This window comes from Poecilia reticulata, chromosome 11 (genome assembly GCF_904066995.2).
Source record: "Poecilia reticulata chromosome 11, P_reticulata-male-v2, whole genome shotgun sequence".
Classification (NCBI taxonomy): Eukaryota; Metazoa; Chordata; class Actinopteri; order Cyprinodontiformes; family Poeciliidae; genus Poecilia; species Poecilia reticulata.
The window spans coordinates 6,473,775-6,492,092 of NC_088840.1; the positions used below are offsets into that span (position 1 = coordinate 6,473,775).

The 18,318-nt window shown below is 41.9% G+C and overlaps 1 long non-coding RNA gene across 1 annotated transcript; it reads right to left on the reverse strand.

Moving 5' to 3' along the window:
• Window positions 1-278: 278 nt before the first annotated feature.
• LOC145553807 (uncharacterized) lies at window positions 279-7,273 on the reverse strand. The gene is made up of 2 exons (XR_014089856.1): window positions 6,488-7,273; window positions 279-764 (listed from the first exon to the last, which is right to left on the reverse strand). It is a non-coding gene; the product is annotated as an uncharacterized LOC145553807 (long non-coding RNA).
• Window positions 7,274-18,318: the final 11,045 nt, after the last annotated feature.

The window sequence follows — 18,318 nt, forward strand, 5'->3', positions numbered from 1 at the left end:
TAGACTTGTGGTGTTGGTGTAATGGTGTCGAAGATATTTCCTTGGGACACTTTGGGACATGTGGCACCCCACAACCTTGAGTATTGGTGATGAAGGCGACTGCTGTTTTGTGAATATGAATAAAATATTTAAGGAACGTTTCCAACACTTTGTTGAATCTGTAACATGACGAAGTTACACAGTTGTGAGGACAAAATGGGGTCCCAACCTGTTGGAGCTAAAACAGCGTCTGGTGAACTGCGATAGATGATATCTGGAATAATAAGGATGGCTACATATCGTATCATTTGTCATTTTTATAATTATCACAATAGTACCACAAAACATCATGATAAAACCTTTAAGTCCATATCTCACATTTGTACGGAATACGCATTGTTTCAAGGAAATTCTTGCACATTTCAGCAAGACAATGTAAAATGTAAACGTAGCGTTTGACCAAAGTGATCCAAGTCGACTTACAGATAGTTTTTACTGCTGCTGTTGACTTGCTTACAAGTATTAATAAAATTGTCTGTTCGAGGTCGCCGGTCCTCAGCCTTTCAGTGCCTGATAATGTGCCGCTCCACCATCCTGGCCTAAAGCATAAAGAACCTCTTTTTTTTTTTTTTTCTTTCTTTCCTTTGGAGAGATGGATGTGGAGCAGCAGTTCTTTGACTTTGCAGTTTTGCGCCTGGGACCAAAGAGAGACAGTGGAGCGGGGGGAGAAAGACGGAGTCCATCCGGCTTCAATCAGACGAGCGCGAGTCAAAGTCTTCCCCCATCTGAGACACAGATGCAGACGAGTCGAGATGGAGAGAAGAGAGGAGGAAAGAGGGTGGGGAGGTGGAGAGGGGTAAAGAGAGGGCGAGGAGAAGAGAGGGAGAGCAGCAGGGGAAGTCATTATCACTTTCTAACCTCACTTACAGTCTAATGTATTCAAGGGGAAACAGTTAGATTTGGTTTCTTTGGCAGCCCAGCGTAAACAAATTGATTTGAATGGGAGAGTATAAAGAGCTGTTTATAGAGCCCTGCATCTTTCTGTGTGTGCGTGTGTGTGTGTCTGCATATTGTCAATATACATTTTGTGTGGCATGGTATGGAAATGCCATTACGCATGCTGTCTGTTCGCATTCTGCCTCTGCTGTACATTTCAAGAAGAATGATTACATTTTCCCTCCTGTCTGCGAGCGCAAACTTGCGGCGGCGGAGGCCCCCACGTGTTTTTTCATCTTCTTGCTTTTTGACTTCCAGCCGCGGTGGTCCGCTGTCTTCTGTGGGCCCTTGTCCGTGCCGGGTGGGGGAGGGAGGTAGACCCCCCGAGTCCGCCTTAGCCGAAACTTTTTGAAGACCAACTCGCACCGCTCCCAATTTTAGGACTGAGGCGGATTATTGTAACGACTCACGGGCGCGGGTGTTGTCCCTTGTCGAGCGAGGTCTCGACAACCTCAAACCGAGTCGGGGAGAAGGCGGGCTTTGCCGGGCAAACATCCGCACAGGGCGCCGCTTGTCCCGATTTGATTTCGGACATATTTGGGGATCCATCAGAGAATTGATGAAAGGAAAATATAGAGCTAATCCTTGTTAAAATTAAGAAACCCAGCAGGGCACGCACAAACACACACCCACAGGCACGCACAAGCACACATACACACACACACACACACACACACACTTACACTCTGTAGGACATGTGTAACCCAAGTCTGTTGTGATTCCTTTCCTGGTGAGGCCTGGAGGAGTGCAGAAGAGGTTAAAGAAACACGGCACGGTGTGAAAACACACTCATGAGGTGTGCTGGTTGAAATCCGACACACTCACACACACGCACACACGAGGCTTTGATTAATTGGGTCGGCATGTGTTTGCCAGAGAAACAGTATTTATTCAGGTTAGGGACCTTTTCTTAATAAAAGGTCCCTGGATAAACAGCTCACTCAGGCGGCCATTTTGAGGATTAATCCTCGGGTTGGCTTAGGTTACCCTCTAAGACGTTGAAGTTCAGAGGTCAGGGTTATGAACTATTGCAAGAAAATACAAAATGGAGGACTCACTTGCAGGATTAATGAACAGAAAGGATTGTGGGATTCGAATCAGGAATTTTCCACAGCAGGACGTAGGAAAATAAATTTCACCATCAACGATACATTCTGCCTAATTTAAGTCAGAACACTGGGGGAAGCATTCACTTTGGTGAGTATATTAATGTATTGGATTTTGATAATGAGGTTCAGTTGTGCCTTAACAGACAAGGTTGTCAGTAAAAGTGTGTTTTCTTCTTTGTCAATTGAAACAACCAGTGGTGGGCACCAATAACTAAAACGTTAGCTGCTAACCCTAAAGCACTAATAAGAACCATTAGTTTCATCAGCACTAAAGCATCATACCAATGTGGTATTTAGCAGAAGCTAATGCTAAAGTGCTAAACTAAATGGACCAATGATGTCTAATTTAAAGCAAAGAGGAGAGCATAACTCGCTTCATAAGACAGGAAATGGCTACTAGAAATTAGCTAATAGCCTACACAATACAAATGTACAACGAGAGCAGGGATGAGCAAGTCGTGGACAGTTGCTAGGTGATATTGCCATGGCACAGGAAAAATAAAACAACATTTCAAATGGCAGATTACAGGTTCTGGGAAACGAGGAGAGCCCTGAACCTCTACTGTTTAGTAGGTTTGACAGCTTCTCAAACACAAACTGTTGTCGGTGTTGAGCACAAAGCAGCAGATAATGGCCGTGTTTTCCCATCAATTTTATGCTAATAATGAAGTGTTTTAATGATTTTAGTTACAAAAGGGATATCAAGTCCATTGTGTGCAGTAATGAGCTATTAAAGCGCATACGTTTTGTTAAATCAACTGTCTATGCAAAAGTGGCACTTCTGCTTTAAGTGATATGCTAATGATAGAGCTAATAATGGCTTCAACGCCACTTCAGCAGGTGAGTGTGACCCGGTTCAAAGAAGCTGCTCTCTCCAACACACACACACACACACGCACTCCGGGATGGCTGGCGCAAATGTTACTCCTCAATTATTCAACCACTTTAAATGGCAATCTGTCCAGGAAGAGCCGTAGGAGGACGGATGAAATGCAACCCCATAAACGGCCCGCGAATCCACGCGTTCGTAAAATGAACTGTGGGTTTATTTGTTGTTGTTGTTGTTTTTTTAAAGAGTCTGACCTCCACCAGAAACAGATCAAACATCCAAACTGGCTCTCTGTAAACAACACGCAGCAGCACATATTTGTGCTGCGACAACAACCCCTCGGCGTGCTGTGTCATTACGTTGTCAACATTTTGATTTAGACGGAAAGCACCACTGAACGGATTTTTGGGAAGACGGCGACATCAGCAGATTTTCCTCTCTGGCAGGCCCCTCGGCCGCCCTCACGTGTTTCTGATTTCTGGGAAAACAACGCGAGAGCATTTTGTGTTCCTGCCGTACGCCTTTCCCCTGTTCTGCGCCACATGTTTGTTTAGGGATGGGAAGCAATCGGTCCCGGCGACGCTGACGCATCAAGGGATGAATAGTGATGAGGTTGGGGTAAATATTAGCCATGTGCATGATAAATGTGTGTGTGCGGAGGGGGTGCAGTGGGGTGGGGGAAACCGAATGCACACACTCAGGCGTTTACTCGATGCTCTGCCGCTGGGATCACTTAGTCTCCACTGCAGGCCAGCGCCGCTTGGAAACTGTGGTGACAGAGTCAGCAGTCAGAGCAGAGCTGAACGTTCAGCATCGTGCATTTGGTACCAATTATAACCCTCTGTGCGTCTAAATGCTTATTTTAGCTGATTAAAGGCTAACATATTGTCAATAGTTCATGCATATTTTCAGTGTCGCTTTTCCACATTGAAGCGTTCGTTTGGTGGGTTGTAATTTTAAAAAGTAACGTCAAAACTTGTTTGCGAACTAAAATATTCTGGGTGTAAATCTAAAAAAAAAAAAAACACTTAACAACATAATGACCCAAATGTAACAGACAGGAGGCAGATAAATTACACCTAACATCATCTGTGTAGGGTTAGGGTTGTAAAAGGTGTGACGTCCCATGGACGTCGACAATAGTCGTATTTTTTTGTCTTAATACATTTGCTATTAATTTTTAAGCGTGTTTTTGTTGGAGATTGCTGCTCGTTTCAGCTGTAGATACAGGTGTGCATGTTGCATTGTTTCAAAATGAGCTACACTCAAATATTAGTTAATGAACAAAGTAAAACAAGTCTAAAAAGAATTCAAAGTAAAACAATTTGACTCGGTTACATTATATAATAGTAGCTGGGCAACAAATAATTGCCCAAATAAATGCTGCACATTTATTTAACATGTGCAGCATGTTAAATAAAAAGACAAAAACATGCCAATGTTTTTCAGAAAAATATTTCTTTTGCTAACAGGTGGAACAAAATCTGCAATAGTTTGAATTCTAAGGTGCACATTGACGATGCATGTACCTTACCACAAATACTCTCTTTCCTTCTTACGTAAAGTTCCTGTTTGTTTTAGAAGGGATGGAAAGCCCATGATCTGTTTTGCTTTTGCATTTTGCACATAAGTTTGTGGTGCATTTGTATCCTAAACTTCAGATTTGTCACTAACGAGAAATTTAACATACATGGAAAAGCCATGCAAAAACATTATATTGTAGCAGGCAGAAAGAATTCCAGCACTGAACCAACTAGTAAATTACTGCGAGAGAACGCAAAAATAAAAATCTACGAGGTAACGCAAAGGGTACAACAGCGTCTCATCCACATGTGGTTTACTGCTGGACTTTAATCCAGACTGAACGCTGTAGTTGAATAAAAGGTGTTTTTGTCTTTTTCCAGTTAAGTTGTTCAAGATTTATTACTTTTTTTTAAGTAATTGATTTTTAGTAAATTTTTCAGTGGGAGTACAATTTTAAGACCGCCTGTCTACCTATGCAGCACAGTGTGTGTGTGTGTGCGCGTGTGTGGGGATGTGTGTGTGTGTGTGTGTACTGCAGCTGTAAACGTTGGGCTTGAAGCCAGGTCTGCTGTTGTGCAGGTTAAAGGTCATAGCAAGGGGTGGGCACTGCAGCACCTGCTGAACTCGCCCACTATCCACCCTCCTCCTCCGCCCTCCATCTTTGTATTTAATACAGCAGAGATGGGGATAATCCTTCCACTCCTACACCATGAAGATGTCTCTATCCCCTTATCTCACACGCAAACACACGCGGGGAGACTTCTGAGGCGCAGCCTCGGCGTTTGAGGTACCAATCTCATAGGAGCAGCTGTAGCCTACAGCCTATATGGAGATGGAGGGGACCCCTTCACCCTGACCCCGTCACCCGGCACACACCGCACCGCTCTCGGGGAACAAGAGGCGACAGCTGGGGGGGAGGGGGTGGAGGGGTGGCGGTGGGGCTGCGGTTCACTGGAGCCGCTTCAAACGGCTCGCCACGGAGACTTTTGGAGAGCGTTATCTGATGTAGGTGTCTGTGCACGCGGAGGTGGAAGAACGGCTCAGTCCAAGCGCCAAACGGGTGTAAAACTGGTGGCCATGTTCGACATTTCGAAAATGTTTAGTCCTGGCCTCGTTCTTAACCTGTAAGAATCAAATATGATCTCACTTTACATAGAAAATGACATACAGACACACTGCAAAAAAACACAAAGTCTTAGCAAGTATTTTTAGTCTAGTTTCTAGTGTTAACATCTTCGTACAGTTGAAGAAAGACAAAAACTAACTAACAGTAAATAGGAGCTCGTTTTAAGTCAGTAATTCCTTAACATTGATGAAAAACTACTAGTTCCATTATTTCACTTATAACAAGACATTTCTCCCATGTTATAATTGAAATAATCAACCGGTGGAGCTGTGACTTTTTTATCAACATTAAGGAATTACAGACTTCAAACAAGCTCATATTTACTTGCTGAAAAGTTACGTGTAAGTTCTGCTCCGTTTTCACTAGGAAGTGAATTAATGATGACCTTTGTTAAATCGAGTGAATAAAGTGATTGAGATTTACAAGAACCAACGAATATTCATAAAATATTTCCTGCTTACTTTAGCCCTCCTCTTTCAAATATTTTAAGCAGCTAAAAAACGTGTAATAGCCTATATGAAGATAAATAAGTTTGGTGTCTTTTAGAATATTTTCTTCTCTCTTTTTATTATATTCCCAGATAGATATGAATTATTTTGTAATAAATTTAGTTGTAGAAGTTTATACATACTTTTTTTTTGTTTTGTTTTCTGGGATTTTCAAAAGTGTATGTCACAATTGAACATTGTGTTATTTAAACTTCGAAGGTGTCGTTTCTTACTATATAAATGATTTAAAATGAACCCCTAGTGTATTACAACGGGTCGGTTGATTCACTTCTAATATTAGTGCCACAGAAATGTCAGAAAAAATCCCGCCAGAAACAAAAATACGTGAATAAACGCGGCTGTTTTATATCTGCTAACGTGTGTTGCCATGGTGAGCTGACTTCTGCGCCAGGTGTTGAGTTTAATGTGATGTTACCTGCATGGAGCTCCGGCAGGTGCCAACCAACAGCACGGTGGCCACTGCTAGCTAACCTCAGCCGGGATGCTAGCTCATTAATCACCTCACCGATGATAATCTCATTTCGCGCTGCCAAATTATCTCCGGCCACCGTAGATTTGCGCTCAAGTTGCGCGCGTGCAACCGTGTCAACATTTATCCCTGATTACAGCCCATTACCGGCACTCAACCTCCTGTGGCTCTCCTGCCCTCGTTCTCACCACCAACACACACATACACACACACGCGCACACACACACACACACTCACAGAGAGAGAGATTGATCTGCAGATAACAGTTTAACCCCGGCAGTTTTTGAAGGGTGCTTGAGATTTAATGACTTTGTATCGGCTGGTGGTAAAAGGAGAAGAAACGAGGAACCTGCGTGAGACTCGGATGTTGTCAGATGTTAGTATTTGCTTCCACCTGCTGGTCTGAATGCAGAACCTGCAATAAGACGTAAAATTCATGTCACAGACAGCAGATGGCGGTGATGACGTCTAGTTAAACCTCAGATTTTTAACAGACTGAACATTTTTAAATCTCAAGGACGCCTTTAGTAAATGTTGCAAGTCTCTGAAACACAAGTAAGTTGGTTGCAACACTATTAATTGGTCTCGGATGGTCTTCTTTTTATTTATGAAGCACGTTAAAAACAACAGCAGCAAGTTTTCTACAGGAAGAACTATAAACTGTATAAAACTAACACATAAAATGGCTATGAAGACATAGCTAGAAGCACAAATGTTAGGCGCACCCAAATTTTCAACCTCAACATCGCACTGATTTTTATAAATAACTGTCAATTAAACAATGTTTACTTGTAAATGATTAACAATTAATCATAAGGTTCTTTATTTGAAGCAGAATTTCAATACAGGTAACTTTGCCTGATTAAAAAAAAAAGAGTTTAAGGTGTTTCAATGAGCTGAAATGTAACTTGAAAACCTCTCAAAATTAAATAAAAGTAATCTGAATTATAAGTGCTAAACATTTTATGAACATCTCAAACTGAACACTTCATTATGTTCAAGATATTTCTCTTATGAAGGTTTATTTTGAACTTGAACGTAGATGTTGTGATACATCTGACAATCTGTTTGCTGCTCCAACATGGCTGCCACATGTTGCATAATGTTAGTTCCAATATTACGCAGTTTTTTTGTTGTTGTTGCTCTTTGTATCATTAAATCTGCTCCACACACACAGTACTGTACAACTCCTGATTGTAAAACTGCCCCTTACTTGTTTTAATCCATACAAAGTAGAGCTGTAGATTAGTATTATAAGGAACTTTATTTAAAAGATGGAGATATTAGATGTATTCTTAGTTTATTCACACAGATTTTAGATTTTGTATAGTTAGCCAAAGTGAAAACTCTTAGCACCAACAGCTTCCTGATGGAGGGCAAAAGGCTGCTACCATTGGTTTTAGCTGTCAAATTGTCAACTTGACAACTTGACTTAAATGTAAATGTTAAAAGAAAAAGGGACACAGTGCCTTGCTACTTATTGTCAACACTGAAGACTAGATAAAAAGGTTCAAGGGTGTCACATTTCACAAGTCAGTGAGAAGTTTTAAATTAAAAAAGTAGCACGGATGAGGGATGTAGGTCATTTATGCTAACTTGACTTTGACAACCTCAGCATGTAGCTGTGCTGCAGAATTTAGTGTTTCAGTTCATTTAAAACAATAGGCCACCCACACCAGTACTCTGACAGGTCATCTGACAGTTGTTTAAATTAGCTAATCAACCACCACTGTGTTCAGACAATCACTTATTAATAATTGCATGTTTTATTATTAGTATTTTGTTAACCTTTAGTCTCCCACAGTTTTAAGATTTTAGTTTGAAATTTTTCTTTCTTCCTGTTCACATTTATGCCATACTTTGTGTTGGTCTCTTAAAAATCACAGTAAAACACTCTAAAGCTTTGTGGTTGCGATGTGACAGGTTCAAGCACAGTACAATGCTAATGCTAATGCAGCTTCTTCTGTTAATATCACGAACAGAGCTGTGTGCCTCTCATATCCTGCCTGTGTTGAAGAACCAGTTAGTGCTGTGGTGGTGCTGATATTTTGAAGTGTCCTGCATAACACTGTCATTGTGGCATCCCACTCAATTCCCAAACCAATCTCAGCCCTCAGTCTTCATTATAATTCACATTCGCTGCCGTCCTGGTTGGCTGAATATGATTACGGACTTCAAAGCCGGAGACAGAGGAGACTTTAATCAGGGAGTTCCACCGATAGCACGGCTCTGTGACCCCGGGGTGCCGTGGCGCGGCTCGCTCCAGCGAAATGAGTGTGGAGATGAAGTCCAGCACAAGTGGGCGGACCCGCGATAAGAGGATCCAGTGTTGTGCTTCGTCTGTTACGATCGCATAAAGAAGAAATGAAAAGGCATTCGGGTGAAATCCCAATGAAAGGAAAAAAAGTCTGGCTTTTTTTTTTCTTCAGAATTCTGACTTTTTTCATAATTTTGACTTTAATCTACAGCTGGAGATGGGCACCAGCAACCCTCCCGACCTCACTAAGGGACAAGGGTGTAAAGACGATGGATGGATGGATGGATGGATGGATGGATGGATGGATGGATGGATGGATGGATGGATGGATGGATGGATGGATGGATGGATGGATGGATGGACTTTCTTAAATTTTTTTCTCAGAATTTTGACTTTAATCTACAGCTGGAGATGGGCACCAGCAACCCTCCCGACCCCACTAAGGGACAAGGGTGTAAAGACGATGGATGGATGGACTTTATTAAAAAATTTTCTCAGAATTTTGACTTTAATCTCAAAATTCTTTTTGTCTCATAAATTTTTTTGTCTTTTCAGAATTCTGACTGTTTTCACAGAATTCTGACCTAAATCTCAAAATAATTTTTTCTCAGAATTTAACTTTTTTTTTTGCATAATTTTGACTTTCATCTTCATTGTTTTCTCTAAGAATTCTGACTTTAATCTCAGAATAAAAATTTTAATCTCAAAATTCTTTTTTTTTTTTCTTAATTCTGACTTTTTTCAGAATTTTGACTTCTAATCTCAGAATTCTTCTTTTCTCAGAATTCTGACATTTTTTCTTTTTTTTCTTTTTTTTTTTTTTTTGCTAAATCCTGCCTTTGGTCTCGGAATTATAATTTTTTTCCCTCAGATTTCTGACTTTAATCTTCTGAGATCGAAAATCAGAATTCTGAAAAAAGTCCAGATTCTCTTTCATTGGCCTTAATCCTTTTCGATACAGATTGATAAAACTGAGCAGAAAGCAAGAACGGATTTATCAACCGAGCTGCCTAGTGTGATCACCAGGGGGCGACAAAGCTCCATCCAGACTCTCTCATGCTCTGTTTTCAAGGCCACAGAAGGACTCGAGATTTTTTCTTTTTCTTTTGTAGAAGGATTTTGATGAACACGACAGAGGTATTGATTAAGAGGAATTCAGGCTGAGAACTCACAGTGCTGCTTGCTTTCAAGCAGAAAAACATTCAGGCACTTTTGCTTTGTTTAACGTCTGCGACGATCACAAATACCTCGCCTGAGTGCTCCATAAAATGCTTTGTGTAACCAGAAGAAAATAAATGTGTCTGTGAGACTCGTTTGTAAATACTGGAGCGATTCCAAGTTGGCTGGAAAAAAAAAAAAAACACAAGAAGGCGTGAAAGATTTAAAGACAAGAAAAGGTGAAATAAAGAGACAGAAGAGAGACGGGGAGAGCAGACAAGGACAAGACGGCGTGATATGGTGACACGTCGTCCTTGCGTGTCGAACTCCGTCTACGTTCCCATGGTGCCTCAAACCCAGACCTAATAAAAATGCAACAGGGCATCGGCCTGTCTCCCCTCCTCTCTCACGCCACGCGCCTCCTCCCCGCCTCCCGCATCTTATCTATTTTCATGCTTTACTCTCCGAACACGCACTCGCCCTCTCTTCCTCCCTCATCTCATCTCGCAGCCTGTAAATACTGCAAATCCCTTCGTCCGCGTTTCCTCCCCCCCCCACACACAACTTGAATTGTGACCTCGAGGGCTTCAGGAGTGCTCTCAATTCTGCCGTGCAAACAATGTCCTACCACAGACTACACTTTGTGCAGGTGAGCGTACAAGTTTCTGCGTAAAGAAGGGAAAAATCACCTTCTTTTGGTTCTAATAACACATCACTGTAATTCTTCACACCCATCCGATTGATCGCCGTGTCAACATTGACGGGGCGTCCGCAAGTCAGCCGGCTGAAAATCACACACGACGTGGTCACGCTTTGCCTCGTTTCAACCCCGCACATCACCGGAAAACGACTACAAACAAAAACGAGTAAACCGTCCGTTTCCTCAGACCTAAATTCAGTACTTATTCAGATGGAGAAAGGGGGGGGGGGGGGAGAAAAACTCCACTGGGGTTTTTGTGGATTAGAAAACATGTTGCGCTTTTCGCCACCTCCCAATCAGCGGTACATGCGGGAGCTTTCCATCAGCTGTCAAGGGCAGAACACCCGCTGTGACATCTCTGATTGGGGAAGTTCAGCACATCTAGAAGTGTCAATCTGGGGGAAGCGGTTCAGTACAAGTCTTACACAGTCAGTTTAATGTTTGAACTGCTGGCACACGCCGTTTGCTTTCTTGACCATGTATGCCGTCTTGTTGGAAACTCTGTTCTTAGGTCTTAGTGTGAGGAAAAGAAGGAGATTTAGTGATTTGTCATGTCTTTCCAGTTTAATGTGTTTTGGTTCTGAATGGTGTCTGTATGTTGGGATCAATAGTGTGGAATTCACGATGTTCTGCTTCAGCAGGACAGGGAATGTCGCTAACGCCGTGCAATAAGTCGTGTTTTGGTATCGATGTGAAACCAAGTAAACATAGGCCTGTATCGCCAATATCAATACCTACATCGATACTTTTCATTCAAGTTTGATGATCAAACTTCTGTCATTTGAGTTTTTGTCATTTTCTTAGAATTATTTTGTTAAAACCAAGGACAGAATTTCTACTAAGTTTATAGGCATCTACAAAATACTTTAATGACACGTTAACGTGACAAACAGAATAAGAAAGCAAATTTGTATGAATTCTTTCTAAATAACCAAACATATATCATGTTAGAGCAAATCAGAACAAAATATTCTTTGAGGTAGAGTTTAGTTAAAATTTCACGAGGGAATCTGAAACTGATCTTGTCACACTAGTGCCGATCCGATGCTGGCTTCCACTTGGTTTTGATACTTTTGTTATTTTGGATTGATCCTATGTCAGTTGAGGTGATTTGGACACCTGATGGGTGAAGACCCTCAGAGAAGGACCAGAACTCATTGGAAAGATTAAATATTCTGTCTAGCCAGAGAACACCTGTAGATTTCCCAGGTGGAGGTGGACAGTGTCGCTGCGGAGAATATGTCGGGTTTCTTCAGTCCAAAGGACAAAAACATTGAACAATAACTGGTTTGTCACAAATGAAACTGTTCTACTAAAGGTAACTTTGAAGTGTTTAAGATCCTGGCATTTTGACTACACGGTACTCCAGATGGATTAGGCAAAGAAAACTTTCTCACGCAAGTCTTCATCTGGAACATTTTCAGGCTCAAGCAGCTGTTCTGCTTCTTGGAAGTAAGTCAGAAAAAACTCTGCTGTGAAAATCAACTCTTCCTGTATAGCGGGAGGTTCGGTATGAGCAAATATGCTATCGAATTTGCTGCTAAACTGGAGCAGAGGCTCGTTTTGAAGGTGCCAGTCAGTAGGACTCATATTTCTGCAAGTAACTTGAGTTTGGGGGAAATCACTGTAATTAGGTTTTTTTGGTTTGCTTTTGCAGATTTGATTGTACACTGAATACCCCAATCAAACAAAAATATTCTGAAACAGAATAACAAAAAGTATTTCTGCATAGTTCTAATGCTTGCTTGTCTACTATGACGACCAATGACAAACAAGATCAGAGACATAAGGTTTGAACAGGCCAGTCATGAAAATTACAAAAAGAAATCCTTTCTGCTAACCCAAATATTCAACAGATTGATGGAGCCATTGTACAGAAATCTATGTCCTGAACAGCTTTAGTAAAGAAAACATTGATTTAAACTGACAGGCATCGAACACAGTTTTCCTTCGCAGATTCTCCTTGAGTATCGCAGGGCTCGCATGCCATCTGCACAACACATGTGCACTGCCGCAACAGAATCAATACAGCTGACACGGCACTTTATGGGCCCCCATTGGAAATGCTACACAGTCAAAAATCACCAGCAACGATTTGACTTATACAGCAAAAAGATATGGAGGTTAAGTTTTCAAAGTCATATTTTCACCATTTTACTCCTACATAAAGGTAACAGTTTCAAGATAAATATTTAGTTTAGTGAATGAAATATTTAGCTCCAAGCTAACTATTTAGTTAGAAAGCTAAATTATTTGGTCCAAACTAAATATTTAATTTGAAGATAAATTTTTAGCTAGAAAGCTAAATATTTAGTTTGGAGCTAGCAGCAAGCTAAATACTTGGTTGAAGCTAAATATTTAGCTAGGATAGGAAGCTAAATAGGAAGCTGTTTTAGCTTCCTAGCTAAATATTTAGTTTGAAGCTAAATGTTTAACATACCAGCTGAATATTTTATTTGGACCTAGATATTTCTGCCAGCAAACTAAATGCTTAGTTTGGAGTATAATGTTTAGCTGTCAAGCTAAATATATAGTTATGTAAACCAAATATATTTAGTTCTAAACATTTATAGCTGCACGAGTAACATGGTGAAAATATGACTTTGAAAATATAGTTTCCATTTTCTTTCTCTTACGACTAGCTAAATAACCCAAATTATGGCTGCCAATTATTGACTGTGTAACTTTACAAACAGCTTCCCATGTTATTGTAACATGTTGTCAGATTTATGAATAACCACAATTTTTTTTTTTACATGTATAAAGAATTTAACTAAATGTTGCAGGACAATGGTCCAGAAAAAGAGTTGACTTGTTTTTTTGGTGTCACTCAGGAGTGCCTGAAGAGAAACTTTGGGTTTGGTTGTCTGCTCTGTATATATTTAGATCACAATCATGGGTTACATAACGCTGATCAAATGAACTTTGGTGACCCCGTTCTGTCCCACTGCGAACAGATAAAAGGATGCCTAAAATCAGCAGAAAGAAGTGGAGCTGACACTGACGGACACCACACTGTGCCAGAGCGGCTGCATTTAATTGATGTCATTGATTAGGTATTTTAAAGCAGCTGGCATGGTTCAGAGTAACATGAATATAACATGCACTCCTGTAATTATCTCCCCAGACGTCATTCCTAGCTGTGAAAATTGCCTTGGTTTCCTTTTGTAGGGCCACAGTTGGGAGGTTTCTAAGGAATGGAGGAACTGTGCACAGTGAGCTCATGGTCTCATTCTGCAGCATCCAGTGGAGGACTGGAGCAACGATTTGTCTCATCGGGGAGTTAAGCTATATACATGTGCTTCTTCTGCATGTTTAGCTAACTATACTTATTGGTTACTTTGCTAGGCACATCTTCTTCGTTCCAGGTTGAACTCTGTTTTGTCTTCAGAGCTGCTGCTATAGATCCAAAATGGTGTTGGAGTGACAAGCCCCTAATACTGGGTATAAGGGCTTACTAAAGATATGGATGCGTTTTGGGGAAATTGTAGTCGAACATTTTACAGAACAGCTATGGATTCAACACGATTGACCTTTTTATGAACTGTGTGATGCTGCGAGAGCTCTGGTGGAGCCAGCTGCACTCTCACACAACAAAAACAAAACGAAACAAAATAAACAAAACAAAATATGATCATAGTCAATGGAAGCTCAGCCAGAGAAAGAACTTGCTCTTTTCACCATATCCCAAAAGTGCTCTATAGGACTGAGACAAAGTGACGTTGGAGTGAGGTGAACTCAGCGATGGTTTGAGTTTTGTGACACTGTCGATGGGTGAAGCGGGCGCTGTACCGGTCCGTCGTGATGAAGAGAGAGCTGAGTCAAAAAGCAAAGCTCTCGATTTACCAGTTGATCTACGTTCCCACCCTCATCTATGGTCATGAGCTTTGGGTCATGACCGAAAGAACGAGATCACAGATACAAGCGGCCGAAATGGGTTTCCTCCGCAGGGTGGCTGGGCTCTCCCTTAGAGATGGGGTGAGAAGCTCGGTCATCAGGGAGGGACTCAGAGTAGAGCTGCTGCTCTTCCACGTCGAGAGGAGCCAGTTGAGGTGGCTCGGGCATCTGGTCAGGATGCCTCCTGGACGCCTCCCTGGTGAGGTGTTCCGGGCACGTCCCACCGGGAGGAGGCCTCGGGGAAGACCCAGGACACCCTGGAGGGACTACGTCTCTCGGCTGGCCTGGGAACGCCTTGGGGTTCCCCCGGAGGAGCTGGAAGAAGTGGCTCTGGGGAGAGGGAAGTCTGGGCCTCCCTTCTGAAGCTGCAGCCCCGCGACCCGACCCCGGATAAGCGGCAGAAAATGGATGGATGGATGGATGGATGGATGGATGGATGGATGGATGGATGGATGGATGGATGGATGGATGGATGGATGTCGATGGGTTCCCTGTGGTCGTAAAGGGAAGGATATGGTCACTGTGGCTTCTGAATGATAAACCATCTGTACTGAAGGACCCAGTGTGCACCAACAAATGCGTCCTGCATCATTAAACCACCATCTACTGGAACCATTGATACAAGGTGAGGTTGGTTCCTGCTTTCATGTTGTTTATGCCAAACTCTGGCCCTGCCATCTGAAAAAATTTAGACTTCTCAAACCAGGCAAAAGAGAAAACCTTTCTTTGGAATTAGCTGTAGGGAAAACACTCGGGTTTGAACTATAAACAGCAGAAGTTCTTATTCCCAGTGTTGTGGGGAAGGTGTTCTCCTGCCTTCACTCTCCTACTATTTCTCTTTAAGTCTGCTTTTCTACCACCGCCACCTTTCATCTTCTGCTCACTGCCGTCTCCTCGCTCCTGTTTCTTGGGCTGCCCCCTCCCAGCCCCGTTCTGCTCCTCCTTTGGTTTCTCTTCCCAGACGAACTCGAGACAGAGATCCCCTACGACTCGCTAGATCAATGGTGGTGATAGGAAGAGCCTGTGAGAGCCAGGAGGGAGGGGAATTACACGGCTGCATTCACTGCCAACATGTTTCTTATTTCTCAAGGCCTCTCGTCGTGATTTCCAGAGCTTTCATCCACCGGCGCAGACATTAAAGGAGAAACGGGTTGGAAATAGACTCAGCAGTGAGTTAACAGCACCCTCTTAAGAGCGCTTTACTCCGGACCCGTCGACGTGAATGAGAGTTCCCGTGACAATTCCTTTGGCCTGAATGGTGCAGCGTTTGTGTTTTGCCCAGGCAGCCATACCGTTCCCAACATGCCCTTGTGCAACCTCTGAACAGGATGTGAGTGTGCCGGAGAACGGCGGACCAAGAGGGGAGGGGTGTGCGGGGCGTCCTGGATGAGTGACAAGAGGAGAGCATCTGTCAGAGGCAAAGACAAGCAGGCGTCTCATCCATTATTCACCAAAATGGAAGCAGGAGGCGTGCATGGGCGTGCATAAACGAGATAATGAGTCGTGGTCAAGTGAAATGTGAGCTGAACACTGAGGTGATTGAGAAAGCTAAGCTAGCGCCACAAGCAAATTCCTTTTTGTGAATTAAATGCTCGTTTAAGCATCAGTGACTCACAAACCAGATTTATATGTTGATTCAGTTGAACCATAACATATATAAAGTGGAAAAATGAGCATTTCACCATATTCATTTATTAGTTTCAAGACTTTGATCTGGGGAAGTGGCAATGTAACTTCAAATATCCAACCGGAGTCAGTTCAGTCATTTTTAGACAAATTCAGAGTCCCTGCTATGTGATGTTGCTTTTCTGAATTTAAAGCATAACAATAAAAAATTATTCACGCCCTTTGATGTTTTGCCCTTTTATTGCTTTCCACAAATCAATCATGGTCAACAAAATAAAAATAAAAATCTCTAATATTAAAGTAAAACTGGATTCTATGACATTACCATTTTTTTTTTAAAGTAACATAAACCAAGTGACTCCAGAAATTATTCACCTTCTCTTCTTTAAAGTGACTGACCTAACTCGACAGAGGTCCAGTCAGCTGGTGGTAATGGTCTCACAGTGAGTGGAATGGAGATCAACTGAGTCTCCAGTGACTCTGGAGACTCAGTCCTCAGTGTTCCTGTAACATTTAGCTTTTGTGTCCATGGGATGGGAAACTAAGACTCGTGTGATGCGACAAAAGTGTTTACGTCGCAATTTCGCAAAATAAACCGATTTTGATATGGCCAAGAAAACACCCACTTCTTCCTAGCGCTAAAGCCTTTTATCAAAAAAAATTTTATTTTTTTTTTAATTGGCTCATTTCCTTTAAGCAAATTTATTTTCAAAATGCCAAGTTTCGCAATTTTATGGTCAACGGAAACACAGCTGTTTATGTGTTTGGACTGTAGGAGGAAGCCAATAAACATTTTGTGCTATCTTCAGTGACTTTTGCTTTTTCCAACCTATGACAGATCCACACACACCCCTCCTGCCCAGGACTCCTCAGACAACGTGTGGGGGGTTTGTGTTGACACTTTCATGTTGACCCCTGGTCCTCTCCTGTCACTGAGTTCATCTCTCTGTGCTCAAGCAGAGCTGCGTTTTTCTCCACCTGCCACTGAAGCTGTTGTCAAACTGGATCTTATCACATCTGTTGGTCTATCAAAAACAAACAAAACAAAAGAGAAAAAGGTATTGAGGTCATTTGAAATCTACAGAGCATTATGATGCACTGGAACTACACGTTTTGTGTATATTGAAATAAATTGTGTATGTGTGATTTATGGCGTCACTGACATAATTGTTTCTTTGTTCATACGCTGAACCAAAATCTTTGTCAGTGCAGAGGGCACATCAGAATTTAGTAATGTATGGTCTAGTCTATTACATAGTTTTTCATGAATAATCAGGGATTCCTGAAATACACTGCACCAATCTGATAAACTAAATAACAGATTAAAGATATTAAAAGTCTTTGTTGTTGAGCTCTTATGTCTATTTATTCAAAAATTTTGCAGCAAAAAAAGGGATTTTGCATGGATAAAGTTGCTTATTTTGTAGATATGTTGACTAAAATGTGATTAATTAGTTACCCAGTTTCATTGTCAATAAACTTTCTAATGTATGTACATATAAAATAAAGGAAATTTATTGTCGATGACATGTAATTTGGACGTTACAGACACTAGTACCTCCAAATCCCCTCTGACATCCATGGGGGTCCTGAACAAGCACAAAGTGCTGCAGGTTCTCCCCATGGGGAGCTCCCATCGATTTCTGTTTTCTTGATGGGACGTAAATCAGATCTGCCCTCTCAGGTACAATTTCCGAGCTTCTGATTATTAACTGATTAACTTTCATTAGGTTAGCAGGTTTTGTGGGGTGCCTCTTGCGTATTTGAAATAATCGCGTTTTCCCGAGGAGCGTTGTCACTAGAAATTGAATGATCCGTTACTACTGGGCTTCGTAATCCATTTTTGCCAGTCCATTACGGCAGTAATCTGTCCCATGACTGGCAGAGAGCAGAAGCTTTTGACAGTTTGGGACGACCGAAGACGTTAGAGGGATTTCCTTGGACAAAAAAAAAAGAAAAAAAGAGGCCTTTCATTTTCTCTCATGCCATTTCTGTCAGGGTAAAGCGGGATGCTTCAGCGGGGTTGGGGCGTAATTGAATTTGATGGTGCATCTGCTGGCTCATGCAATAACGTACGAGGGCCAGGGTCTGAGGCTCTAATGCAACGTTTATGATTCTGAAAGTGCGCTATGATGGATT